Below are 12271 nucleotides of genomic sequence, written 5' to 3'. Positions count from 1 at the left end.
CGCCTTGGGGTCCCATAAGACCCTAGTTAATATTATGAAGTTTAGGAAAGTACTTCAAAAGTTATGCTGAAAAACGATTTTGGCTAAAGTTCGGAAGATTGTAAAAAGGGTGGTTTTTGTAAGAAAACCCGTCTTTTTATATATTTTTAGAAAGGTGAGCCTAAAACATTGAAGATGTGACAACACTATCAAAAATAATTAGCACTAAAGGGGTTAACTTACATACATGTAGAAAATCTCCAAAATTTCATTTTACAGAAAATCGATAAAAGCCACTCAAAACATGATTGACAATCACTTCTAAACGTTGCTTGTTAATATTTCATGACTCAAGTAAGTAACAGACGATTTAATTTTGCTATCTTGTCACTCTCTGAAAATTGATTTAAGGGCGACAAGTGGCCAAAGGGATTTCAGGTCAGAACGCGTTTGACGCACGTACTTCTCCAACTACAGCAAACTTTTTTAATTATAACTCGGGACTCCAGCAACTAACTTCAACCAAACTTCGGGACAGTGCCCCGAATGGTCAGCCAAACAAAACGGATTTGTTATTGTTTTCATTGCGTGCCCAAGTTTTTGTTTATTCAAGGTCAAACATTAAAACGCGTTTATCTCGGAGCGTCAAAAAGCTACTTACGACAAGATAGCACGACGACGTCGATTTGTTTTTTCGTTTTAAACCGTGTGAAACGGAGACTTATCATAGAAACAAGTCAAAACTTCATGATTTTGAAAGCGGATCCTACCCAGATTACTTCAGTGAGTATGGAAGGTTGTAGTGCACTGTTGAAACAACTTATTAAGATGTTTTGGGTCATTCAAGAACTCCTTGGAGCCTAGACCGGTGGGTCTACCGCCGTAACAAGGAAGAAATCAGTGATTTTGACCTCTGATCATACCCGCATAACTTCAGTGTGTGTGGTAGACTACTTTGCTGATGTGTATGAACGTGCTGAGTCATCTTAAGACTCCCTAGAGTTGAAATCTGTGGGTGTACCAACGTAACAAGCAAGATTTCGATCGGTTCTGACCACGGACCAATGGTAGACTACTTTCGTCTTGGGTCATCTAAAGACTCCCTGGAGCTATGATATGTGGTAACCAGGGTTAACAAGTAGGCACAGCGAACATTTTAGTGGGCGCTGTGACATTGTACTGCACGCGAAAAAATCTCGTGCTGTGCAAGTGCTTGTCAGTTACACGCAGTGCATTAGATTTTGAGTGCTTATGGCAACCGGTGTTTATTTGAGCTGTTTTCCTAAAAATTGCGTCTGAAGATAACTGAACATTGTTTTTTTTTTAGAGCTGATGAAACTTTGTCAAGCCCAGTCGAAATGAATGCTAAATAAATCCTGAAGGAATACCCGGTGATCGGGCGCAAGCTGCCCTCAGAGAGGGATCTGAATCCGTCGCTGTTCCTGCCGTAGTTGCGTAAGTTCAGGAAGGCCACCGGCGGATCATCTCCGTCAAGCTCATCCCGTGGAAGACAATCCTACGCGTCATCTTCGATTCTGTTAGTGTTTCAATTTCCGTTATGGAACTTACAACCGTGGTCCGTGAAGCAAAAACCTGGTTGTAATTTGTTGTTCAAATGAAATGACCTTGTAAAGCGGGAGAAAATTGAGACATTTTTGCGTTTGTGTGCTGGAATAAAACTAAATCTGATATGAATTGTATTTTCATCTAGAAATACACCACAGAACTCCATTACGGTTGTGTTTCTCAGTCCAATTCCCATAATAAGGACATTGATCTCGAACAAACAACATGAATACAAAGAGACGAGTTCGGATGTAATCACTTTTTAGAAGTTATTGCAAGGATATTATATTTGGGAATCCCAGCCAGTGTAAAAGTGTCCGGGGAAATTTTAATACAATCGTCCCGTAAGTCAGATTATTTGACTTTTTTATGATTCTGGAAATTATCGACTCAATAAAAAAAACCTCGAGAAATTTGCCGAAAAAAATAAGCACGCGTGCAGCATCGTGCTTATGATGTGACGTGCTTACGGGAATGTCAAGCACGCCAAAATCAATGTGTGCTGTGTTCAACCGTAGACACTAAAAATTGTGGGTGCTTTGATTCAACGAAAGCACGGCTCCTGTGGTTTTTGCACTGCACTGTGCTTAAACATCTACCCTGGTGGTAACTTACAGCGATTTGAAACAGAAAAGTGAAAAAAGATCACCTTTGATGTGTTGAGACTAGAGCGTCCAATTTCCCGTCCCGGGAAAAAATTTCCCGGGAATTCCCGGGATTTCCCGGAAAAAAATATTTCCCGTTTCCCGAAATACAAGCGGAAGTAATAATTTTCCTACCTTATTGGCACCAATGTTTTAAATTATACAAAAAATAATAATTAAAAACCTGATTTATTTTATTCATTTCAAACTACTGTTCATATTGAACTAATCAGTTTGTCTGTAAATTTCATGTCAAGGTTCAATTCAGATGATATTTATTTTTTAAGCATTCACAACTAGGAATATTTTTTGCTTACATGTTGGGCAACAAAAGTTACGCTATTATGGAATAAATATTAACTATTTTATTTTTGACAACCTATTTTCACGATTTTTTTTTTGTTATATAATTTGAAAATAAGATATCTACCTCTTCTGGCCAAGATTGAATTTGAGATTTGTTCAACAATTTGGGTCTGCCTTTGTGGATCAATCGGACCGCGCACTGGACTCACAATCCAGAGGTCGCCGGTTTCGAATCCCGAGGCGGACGCAAAAAATTCTAAGTGTAAATATAGGTATTCGGTGCCCTCTCCCCGTGCCCATACCTTCACACTTAGGAGACCCGGGAGGCGGAGTCTTGTCGCAAAAAGAACGATACACGCCTGTGGATCCGTTGACGAAACCGCAAGGTTTACGAGGGCCACATTATAAGGTGTTACGTCGATTCCGTTTTTTTTCAACGATTTTGATTACCTTGACCAAATTAGACGAAAAATTAGTTGATATAATTACATTTTTCAAAAAGGGTTGTGCGAGACGAATTGGTTTAGAAGTATTCGAGAAATTACAGTTAGAAGTTATAAATTTATGAAGCACGTGAGATATCAAGGGCGTAAGAGGGTTAAATATGAAAAAATATCGTTTAATTTCAACCACTTCTATACTATAAAAATTATTTAATTTAACTAAAATCATTCCATAAATAAAACCATGAAAAATCGTTAAAAAAACAACTTCGTAACATATCAAATTAACCCAAAGAATGCAACCATATTTCAAAAACTCGCTTCAGATATTTGAAAACTTTGAGTTGTGATTTCATGAAATAGTGTTTCAAGTTAAAAAGCACTAGAAATTAGATTTTTAAGGCAAATTCAATGATTATCTATTTATTCACATGCTGAAAATACTTGTTCTGATAGAAGTTGTTTGCCGTGATAAACATTATTTCTGCATGATATTTTTTTTTAATTTAAATTTTATGGTCTATGAAACAAATTTTCAAACTGTTCAAACACTTTGATTAAAAAATTCTTTTTCTCAACAAAAAATACTAATTGTACCCGAGCAGGGGTAAATAACACGGGAATACCAAATTTTGGTATTACTTGAGCAAATAACAGCGACCAAAATGTGCCCTTGGTTGCCCAGTAATAGATGGAAAAATACCATGAAATCATACCAAAATCTTGTATGTGGAAGGGCACAACAATACCAAACCATGTTATTCCAAGGGTAAAATAATACCTCAAAATAGAACCATTTCAATACCAAGTTGAGGTCTTCTGGATTTTTGAACATTGCTTGAATACCAATACTTGGTATTGCCATGGTTTTAATTTTAGGTATTCCCGCGCCCTTGGAAAATCATATTTTGGTATTCCTGTGGTCTTCCACATACATGATTTTGGTATGATTTGATGGTATTTTACCATCTATTACTGGGCAACCAAGATCACATTTTGGTCGCTGATATTTGCACAAGTAATACCAAAATTTGGTATTTTCATACCATTTTTAGTGCAGCAGTTGCAGTTAGTGAAAAAATGGAAATTTTCCATATGCAACAGCCAAATCTACTCACCTGATGATTCCATGTTGTTCTTAGTGATATTCTTCACCACACCGAATGCATTTGTCATTGATGAACGGCCTGTGCATGAAGTTCTTGAAGATTCTGAAAAATAACAAGATTGAAAAATAAGTGTTATTAAAATAAAACTGGATTAAAATTCACCAAAATTCAATAATCTTTCGATTGACTCGTTTTTCAAAGTATTTGGTTTTTTTTTTCAAGTCATTTTAGCGCAAAATTTATTATCTTGTCCAAATTGGTAAAAAAAATCCCATAGTTTCAGAGAAAATTGATGAAACCTTTCAATACCAAAATAATACCAAAATGTGCCATCCTGACTTAGAAAATTTTCCACAATTTCAAGTCATTTCTGTATACCCCCTCAAAAATGTTTAAAATCAAGTTTGAAATTTCCGGTTTTCAATTAAAGCATTTGCTTTGAGACATAATTTTAGCGCAAAATTAATTATTTTGGCAAAATTGGTCAAAATTTTCCCATAGTTTCAGATGAATTTGATAAAACACTGTAATACCAAAAGAATACCAATATGTGGTGTTCGACCATTGACACATTCTGCAATTTTGCAATATCAAAACAATACCTTAAATTGGTATGACCCCACATTTTGCTCTTGCATAATCCTCAAGACAAATTTTAAAGGGTCCAGGAATACCAAAATTTGGTATTGATACCAGAGAAAGGTATTATTACGCGTTTCCCTTGTTATTTACCCATGCTCGGGTATTTGTGTTCGATTTGGTACGACTTAAAGACAGCATAACAAAATAGAAAATTTATATATTTCCTCAAAGTTGGATGATTTTTCACAAGCAGTCAAGCCATTAATTGATCCTAACACTTATTTTGACCATAAAAGTTACTGTTCTATACAATTGTGTTGCAAAATATTGGATTTCCCGGGAAATTTGTTGAAAATTTCCCGTTTCCCGGGAATTTTGAAACCCCGGGAAATTGGACGCTCTAGTTGAGACCGATCAACGCATTTGGCATTTTCAGCGCTACCAGATAAATCATGTTTCCTTCTAGTAGTTAACACTAAATGACTTTTCTTCGTTTCTTTATGTTTCAGATCTTGTAATAACTTTTTGTTTCTAAATAATGATTTTGTGCACTCTGGAGTATTTCTTTTCCGATATTGAATCTTTTAAATCTAATTTTGTAGTTTCATCTTTCTCCTTTCTTAATTGATTAATGAAAATTTATTTCAGCTCAGAGTCGAGGTAATTGATTCAATTTTGATAAATGTTAATTGTTGCATAATATAATACACCAAAGGATGACCGAAGTTACACGAAGACTTTTGGGTAGGTACTCATAAGTTTTCAGATGACCGTGATCTTCCAAAAACCTAATGTCCTTAACACTAGTATATTTTGAATAGTTTTGGACATTTCTATATCAGCTAAAACATGAAACGATCCGCGCAACAATCTACAGGTTTTGGCGGTCTCTAATGCAAGATTTTGTCTCTGTCAAAAGCTAGAATAGGAAAAGCCCTTCAACCTCATTTCACAAAGAATTCGATGTATCCGATATCAATTCCCAAAATGAAACTTTCTGGGATTAAATCGGTTGAATTCGATGATGTCAACGTGGTGTGTGGCATCAGGGTTAGAATTAATTTGTCCAGCAATCTCGACCCTCACAGGTGTTGTTGGGTCACCCACCAACATCTCTTCTAACTAAGCGTTGAACTGTGAACGGCAGAAGCCAAACTAATGTAATAATCTTGCACATTTCATCGCCCAGGCCGGGTCATATATTATTTGCCGCGTGAATGTCCCCCGACACACGCACGTACGCACGAACGCAGCCCAGGCTTAGACCGGGCTGAAACTAATGATAGGTTTGCATTGAACTAGATGCAACTAATTTGTATGTCCTGAAGTTTGAAATCGCCCTCTGGCCGTTGGCCGTTCGATACTGTACGCACTGTTAGGCTGAGGTTGGCTGCAGGCGTTTTGTTCGACAGAGATGTAGCTTAGCTGAGTTGGTACACTTTGTATCACACCTTTTTAAGACCGCTGTAACAAGTTTGTGGTCAGAAAGTCTCCGCCGTTGAACACGAGTCAACTCGCGTGTAATGCGAGTCCGCGCCACTCCTTTCGAATTATTGCCACCCATTAGTCCCATTGCGCTTAATGAAGTCTTAAAAAAAAGTGAGACCCGCGCTTAGGAGGCTGCCAACGGCCAAACGTAATAATTGATTGAAGCTGAACAGTACCGGCTTTTGGTACCGTCAACTCGAGCTCGAGCTGACTACCCCCCCGTCTGAGGTGAAGTTGAAAAATTAACTTTATTAAACGCCAAGCCCGCCTTAAGCACATCTTAGCTTAGACGGGTATGGTCGCGCGTTAATTTGCTGGGGCCGTATCTCGGTGGCCACCGGATGATAGCTATAGAGCTCCGACTAAGCCCCAGGACGAAAATCACATGTCTTCAAACGCGCGTGGCACGGCACAGTTGGACAGCCGTCACATGGAGTTAGAACCGCTGCACCGCCAAAGATTAATTGAGTTGTAACATTAACGAACTGCAACATATTTGTTTTAATTAGACGGCCTTTTGTTAGTGGGATATAGAAGTGCAGCAGCGATGATGGTTTTTGTTAAGATGAATAAAGAATTGTCAACTTTTTTATGTGTTGACAAGTGCAAAAGTTAATTAAAAGTTAGCATGGTCCACCTAAAAGCAGTAGTTCTTTTCTAACATTTTTCATGTAAGAGAGTTGAACCATTTAAAACTCTAGAAAAATGAATTAAACTAACTTGTTCAGGATGCAGTCGACCTCGTTGGCACTTCTTGTGTTGAGAAATGTGAGCAATTCTTTACAAAAACGGCCGATTTCATACATTTTTATTCTTTTGTATTTTTTTTTATTTGGCTCAAACTTTTTTGGAGCCTTTCTTATAACCAAAGAAGCCATTTTGTCCCTAGCAGGTGTAAATAACTAAAAAAGTTAATTATCTGTCGTTGTATTTTGAAAAATTTACTAATTCATATTTTTTTTCAATTTTTTTATATAAAGACACATTTCCTGCCCAAAATAATGTCCTTGTCAAAATCGGTAAAAAATTCCCATAATTTTAGCCATATAAATCAAAATAAAAAATAAAAACAAAATGGCTTCTAGAAACTTAGAAATTAACTCAATTTTTTTACTTTCTTTAGAGCAATAAATTTGGAAATCGGTATACTAATTGTTTTGCTCTGTACCTGTTGTAACCGAAATCAATCAAACAATCAGACCATTATTCAAAAAAAATAGCTTAAACAGCTGTCTTAATTCGTCACATTTGTCCTGATTTGCTCCAGATGGCGGTTTTTGATGAAAAGTCATTTTTTTAATGGAATATCACGTCAAACAGGAAGTCTCCAAATCAAAAGTGCTTCGATTTGGCTGAAATTTGGAGTGGGGGTTGTTTGACCCAAATAATTAGACCCGTATTTTTTTACTTGGCGATCAGAGTGCTCCTATCCAAAATAGGGTGGTCCAAAAAATTGCATTTTTCGTCGATTTTCGGAAAAAGCACGCCATGTTTCGAAAGAAAGGTTACTAGTTGGGCTTTTCATGAAAAATTTGTGGAGGTTCTAAAAACCTAGCTGAATATTTGAAAAGGTCCTATGAAAATTATCACGACACCTTAGGGAGGCGACCTATGGAATGTTAACATTAACCTTAACATGTTAACATTAAGTTGAGAATGAAACTGCCACTGAATCCGCTTTGTAAATGCCGGCCCCGATACTCTTCAAGGGTGTTCCCCTCAGGAACTGGGAAAGATTTACTTTTTTTTACTATGAAAATTTAATTTGCTATTTTGAAGGTCTCGGTAAAAAGAGCTCATATCTGAAAATATTTTTCCCTGATTCCTGGTAATATTGTACATAACATATCCAAAAATTGCGAATGTCCATTAACACGATTCGGAGATATTCTAATTATTTGGGTCAAAGAACCCTCACTCCAAATTGGAGCCAAATCGGAGCACCTTTTAAATAAATAAATTCTAATAGAAAATATTTAAGGTGCAAAGCATTTTATGGATCTGTAAATTAAAATTTTAACAGTTTTCCCTAATAAACCAAATTAATGCTGATAAATGCCGCATACAAATTTTAATGCTTTAAAATTCTTATCGATTAGGTTCTAAGTAGGGGAAAGTGGGGCAAGTGTAACAAGCTAAGGAAATGCTCGTTATAAGCCATTAAAAAGTTGAAAAATCTGTCGGATTTTATTATAATCATCTTATTCCAAGTTTTGACTATGACTTTGATAGAACAAGTTTTTTAAAAAAATCCTGTTTTTTAATGTAAAAAAATGATTTTAATTTTTTTGATTTTCCGTACGTTCTACTCAACTAGTGGGGCAAGACGAACAACCCGTTGGGGCAAGAGGAACAATGCATGAAAAAACGTGTTAATTTACTAACAGTTGAACTGTTATCACTTAGATACATCAGATTAGAATGTATTTGAAACGTTTCTTTCATTTTTAGATTAAATAATAATATTTTACTAAAAAATTGATCGTTTTTACGAAAAAAAAATTACTTAGATGGTAAATAGTAAATTTTCATAATATCACTATATTTCGCATGGAAAATTTTTTCAACAATTGTTTATCAGTTTTTAAGTATTTTTCTGTATTTATTTCCCAATAAAATATGTTGTTGCAGCAATTCGTATTTTTTCCATACTAAAAATCCATATGGTACACTTGCCCCACCTGAACAAGATTTTTTAAAAGCTATCAACAAAAATAACCAAAAGTTAAATCATACTTTATAATAGGTGCAAGTCATTGGTAGGGACATTACTGATCTAGGAAAAATAGCCTTTTGATAAAATGAGCCTTAACATGAACCATAAGCCTTATTTTGTACTTTCCAAATATTATAAGAAAACAAAGGTTTTGAAAAAACTTCATTAAATCTTATGCCCCGTGGCGTTTACGTCGTTTTGGCGGCTATGTGGTAGTAGAATCAGCTAATTGCATTGCTAGCAACAATTCCTCATACTGGAAACAATCAAAATTGTAAAAATTACGGCCGTACGAGCGATTGTTCCTCTTGCCACATATGGTCGTCTTGCCCCACCTTCCCCTATTCAACTGATGATCTATTTCCACCACCAAATCTGAATTTCTAGACAAAAATTTGATTTGTTTTTAATTTCCCGGGTTTTTGTTGTTTATTTCCGGGATTCGGGAGTTCCCGGTTTTGGAAAAATCCCGGGAATACTCATCAATACATACTAATACTCACAGACATGCACTGGAACTGCACTTGGCTAGCACGCGTGCTATTTTAACGGATAGCACTGCGCTCCTGATCATAGCACTCGCCCTGGCCCTCTAACTAAAACGGTAACTAAAGTGGTTTTGCTCTTTGTTTATTCTAAAACTTCTGTCACGAACACTAGAATGTGGTGCAAATATTTCCAATTGTTTTTATCGGAAAATTCAGTGCAGTGCTTGCGTTCAAGACTTGGATGTGAAAGATCCATGGTTCTGTTCTCTGTGAGGCACATTTTTTTACCTTATGCAAATCACAAGCAAAATTTTGTTTCTTTTAGATCATCGCGAAAAATCTTGAAAATGGCGAGAGAGCCTGAAAATTAGTGAAAATGGAGACATAAAGAAAACAGATCGAGGATTGTTGTCTTTTGGAACAATTTGGGAACAATGTCTCTTTTTGGCCACCACTTCAAGTTCCCTCAACAAATTAAACTGAAATTTATTTGGCGTGCTATCCGGGAGTGCCGTCCGACGGAAGGCGTGATCAGACAAATCTCTTCTCGAAAAATGCCACCGGGGACCGTCTGGGATCGAACCCAGGCCGACTGGGTGAGAGGCAACCAAGCTTACCCCTACACCACGGGTCTCAACATTTATCTAATGGTGGCCAATATGGCCGTTATGGAATATTGATAATATTGATTTGGAAATGGAACTGAAGAGCAATTCTCTACAAAACCGGCCGATTTCGACCATTTTTATTTTTTTGTATTTTTTTGATTTGGCTCAAACTTTGTGGGGGCCTTCCCTATGACCAAAGAAGCCATTTTGCATCATTAGTTTGTCCATATAAATTTCCATACAAATTTGGCAGCTGTTCATACAAAAATGGTACGTAAATATTCGAAAATCTGTAACTTTTGAAGGAATTTTTTGATCAATTTGGTGTCTTCGGCAAAGTTGTAGGTATTGTTAAGGACTATTTAGAAAAAATAGGTACACGGAAAAAAAATTTCCCGATTTTTTTATTAACTTTTTTTTCACAAAAACTCAAATTCCCAAAATACGTATTTTTTGATTTTCGAGATTTTTTGATATGTTTTAGGGGACAAAAATCCGCAACTTTTGAGCTATAGAGAAACATGGTCAAAAATCTGTCGCCGAATAATGATTTTTGATTAACTGGTGATTTTTGGAAAAAATCGAAATTTCATACATAAAATTTTTTTGACCTCATTTTTTTATGCAAAATTGAATTTACAATCGAAAAGTACTTTACAGATTTTTTGATAAAGGGCTCCGTTTTCAAGATATAGCCACCGAAAGTTTGATTTTAACGAAATATTTGCAGTTTTTCAATTTTTAAAAATAGTGACCATGAGTGACCATTTCTAAAAATATTTTTTTTGAAAAGTTCAGAAAATTTGCTATAAAATTGTCTAAGAGACATTGAAGATTGGACCTCTGGTTGCTGAGATACAGCGGCTTAAAGAAAAAGAAACACGAAAATTGAAGTTTTCTAAGTCTCACCCAAACAGCCCACCATTTTCTAATGACGATATCTCAGCAACTAATGGTCCGATTTTCGCTGTTAATACATGAAACATTCGTGATATTTTCCGATCTTTTCGAAAAAAATATTTTGAAAAAAAATAAAACAATACTAGCATTTTTAATGGGCATAATATTCAAAGTTTGGCCCTTTTAAAATGTTAGTCTTGATTTATTTTTTTTTCAAAATATTTTTTTCGAAAAGATCGGAAAATTTCACGAATGTTTCATGTATTAACACTGAAAATCGGACCATTAATTGCTGAGATATCGTCATTAGAAAGTGGTGGGCTGTTTGGGTGAGACTTAGAAAACTTAAATTTTCGTGTTTCTTTTTCTTTAACACTGGAACGCCCAACGCATGTCCAACTTACACGGACGCCCAAGCCTCCCAAAAAAGTTGGAACGGTAACTTCAACTCGCTGGTTCTCGGGCATAACTCACCCAATCAAGACGATTCTTTTTTCCAGTGATTTGTTAGGATGTCTAGATGATCCTAGAACTTTGCAGAACTCAATTTGATCAAATCTGTAATTTTTGCGACCAAAAACATCGTTCCAACTTTTTCAAAAAGACTGCCTCCGCGGAATTTTTGGCGAATTTTTTTTTACACGCGAAAAAAAAAAAGTTGGAACGATGTTTTTGATCGCAAAAATTACACACGCAAAAAAGTCCGTTCGCGTAAACGTGAACAACGTACCATGAAAATGGAAACAAAGCAAATTTTATGATAAGATTTTGCACCGTGAACAAATGCATGTTTGCAACCGATTTCCATGAACGTTTGTTCACGAAAAACCGTAACGCCTGGTCTGGTTACGTTTTTCTAGTTCCCGTAATCATAAACTTCGTTCATGGTATTAGGAAACAAATCATACATTTGTTCACGCTCATGCGAACAAAAAACACGAAATTGTGGGCGTAGCCACAGCTTTGAAACAGAGACGAAGAACGTTCAGAAATTATTTAACGGGAAAGTGACAGTTGTAGGGTATCATTCACTGATTACGTGACGAACTATTTAATTTTGGCTCGTGTACGGATTTAGTTTTCTATAGTCAGTTATTCGGATGGCAAAATTAGATAATTTAACAGATTTTGGAATTTTTGGCCGCAAATGACAAATACCGGGAACCTGCCCAATTCGAGGGCAGCCAACGGACCCTGGACCAACCTGGCCACTCCGGAACGGGTCACCGATTACCGGTGCCCATTTGAGGACACTTCGGAATTTGCAAGGAACCGGGTCATGTGACGTATCAAAATTCTTCAAATTAAAAACTGTGACCGTTTTAAGTGAAACCAATGTCCCCTGGCCCAACCTGGCCACTCCGGAACGGGACACCGGTTACCGGTGGCCACTTGGGGACACTTCGGAATTTGCAAGGAACCGGGTCATGTGACGTATCAAA

This window comes from Culex pipiens, chromosome 2 (assembly GCF_016801865.2).
Source record: "Culex pipiens pallens isolate TS chromosome 2, TS_CPP_V2, whole genome shotgun sequence".
Lineage (NCBI taxonomy): Eukaryota > Metazoa > Arthropoda > Insecta > Diptera > Culicidae > Culex > Culex pipiens.
This window is presented reverse-complemented; position numbering follows the sequence as displayed.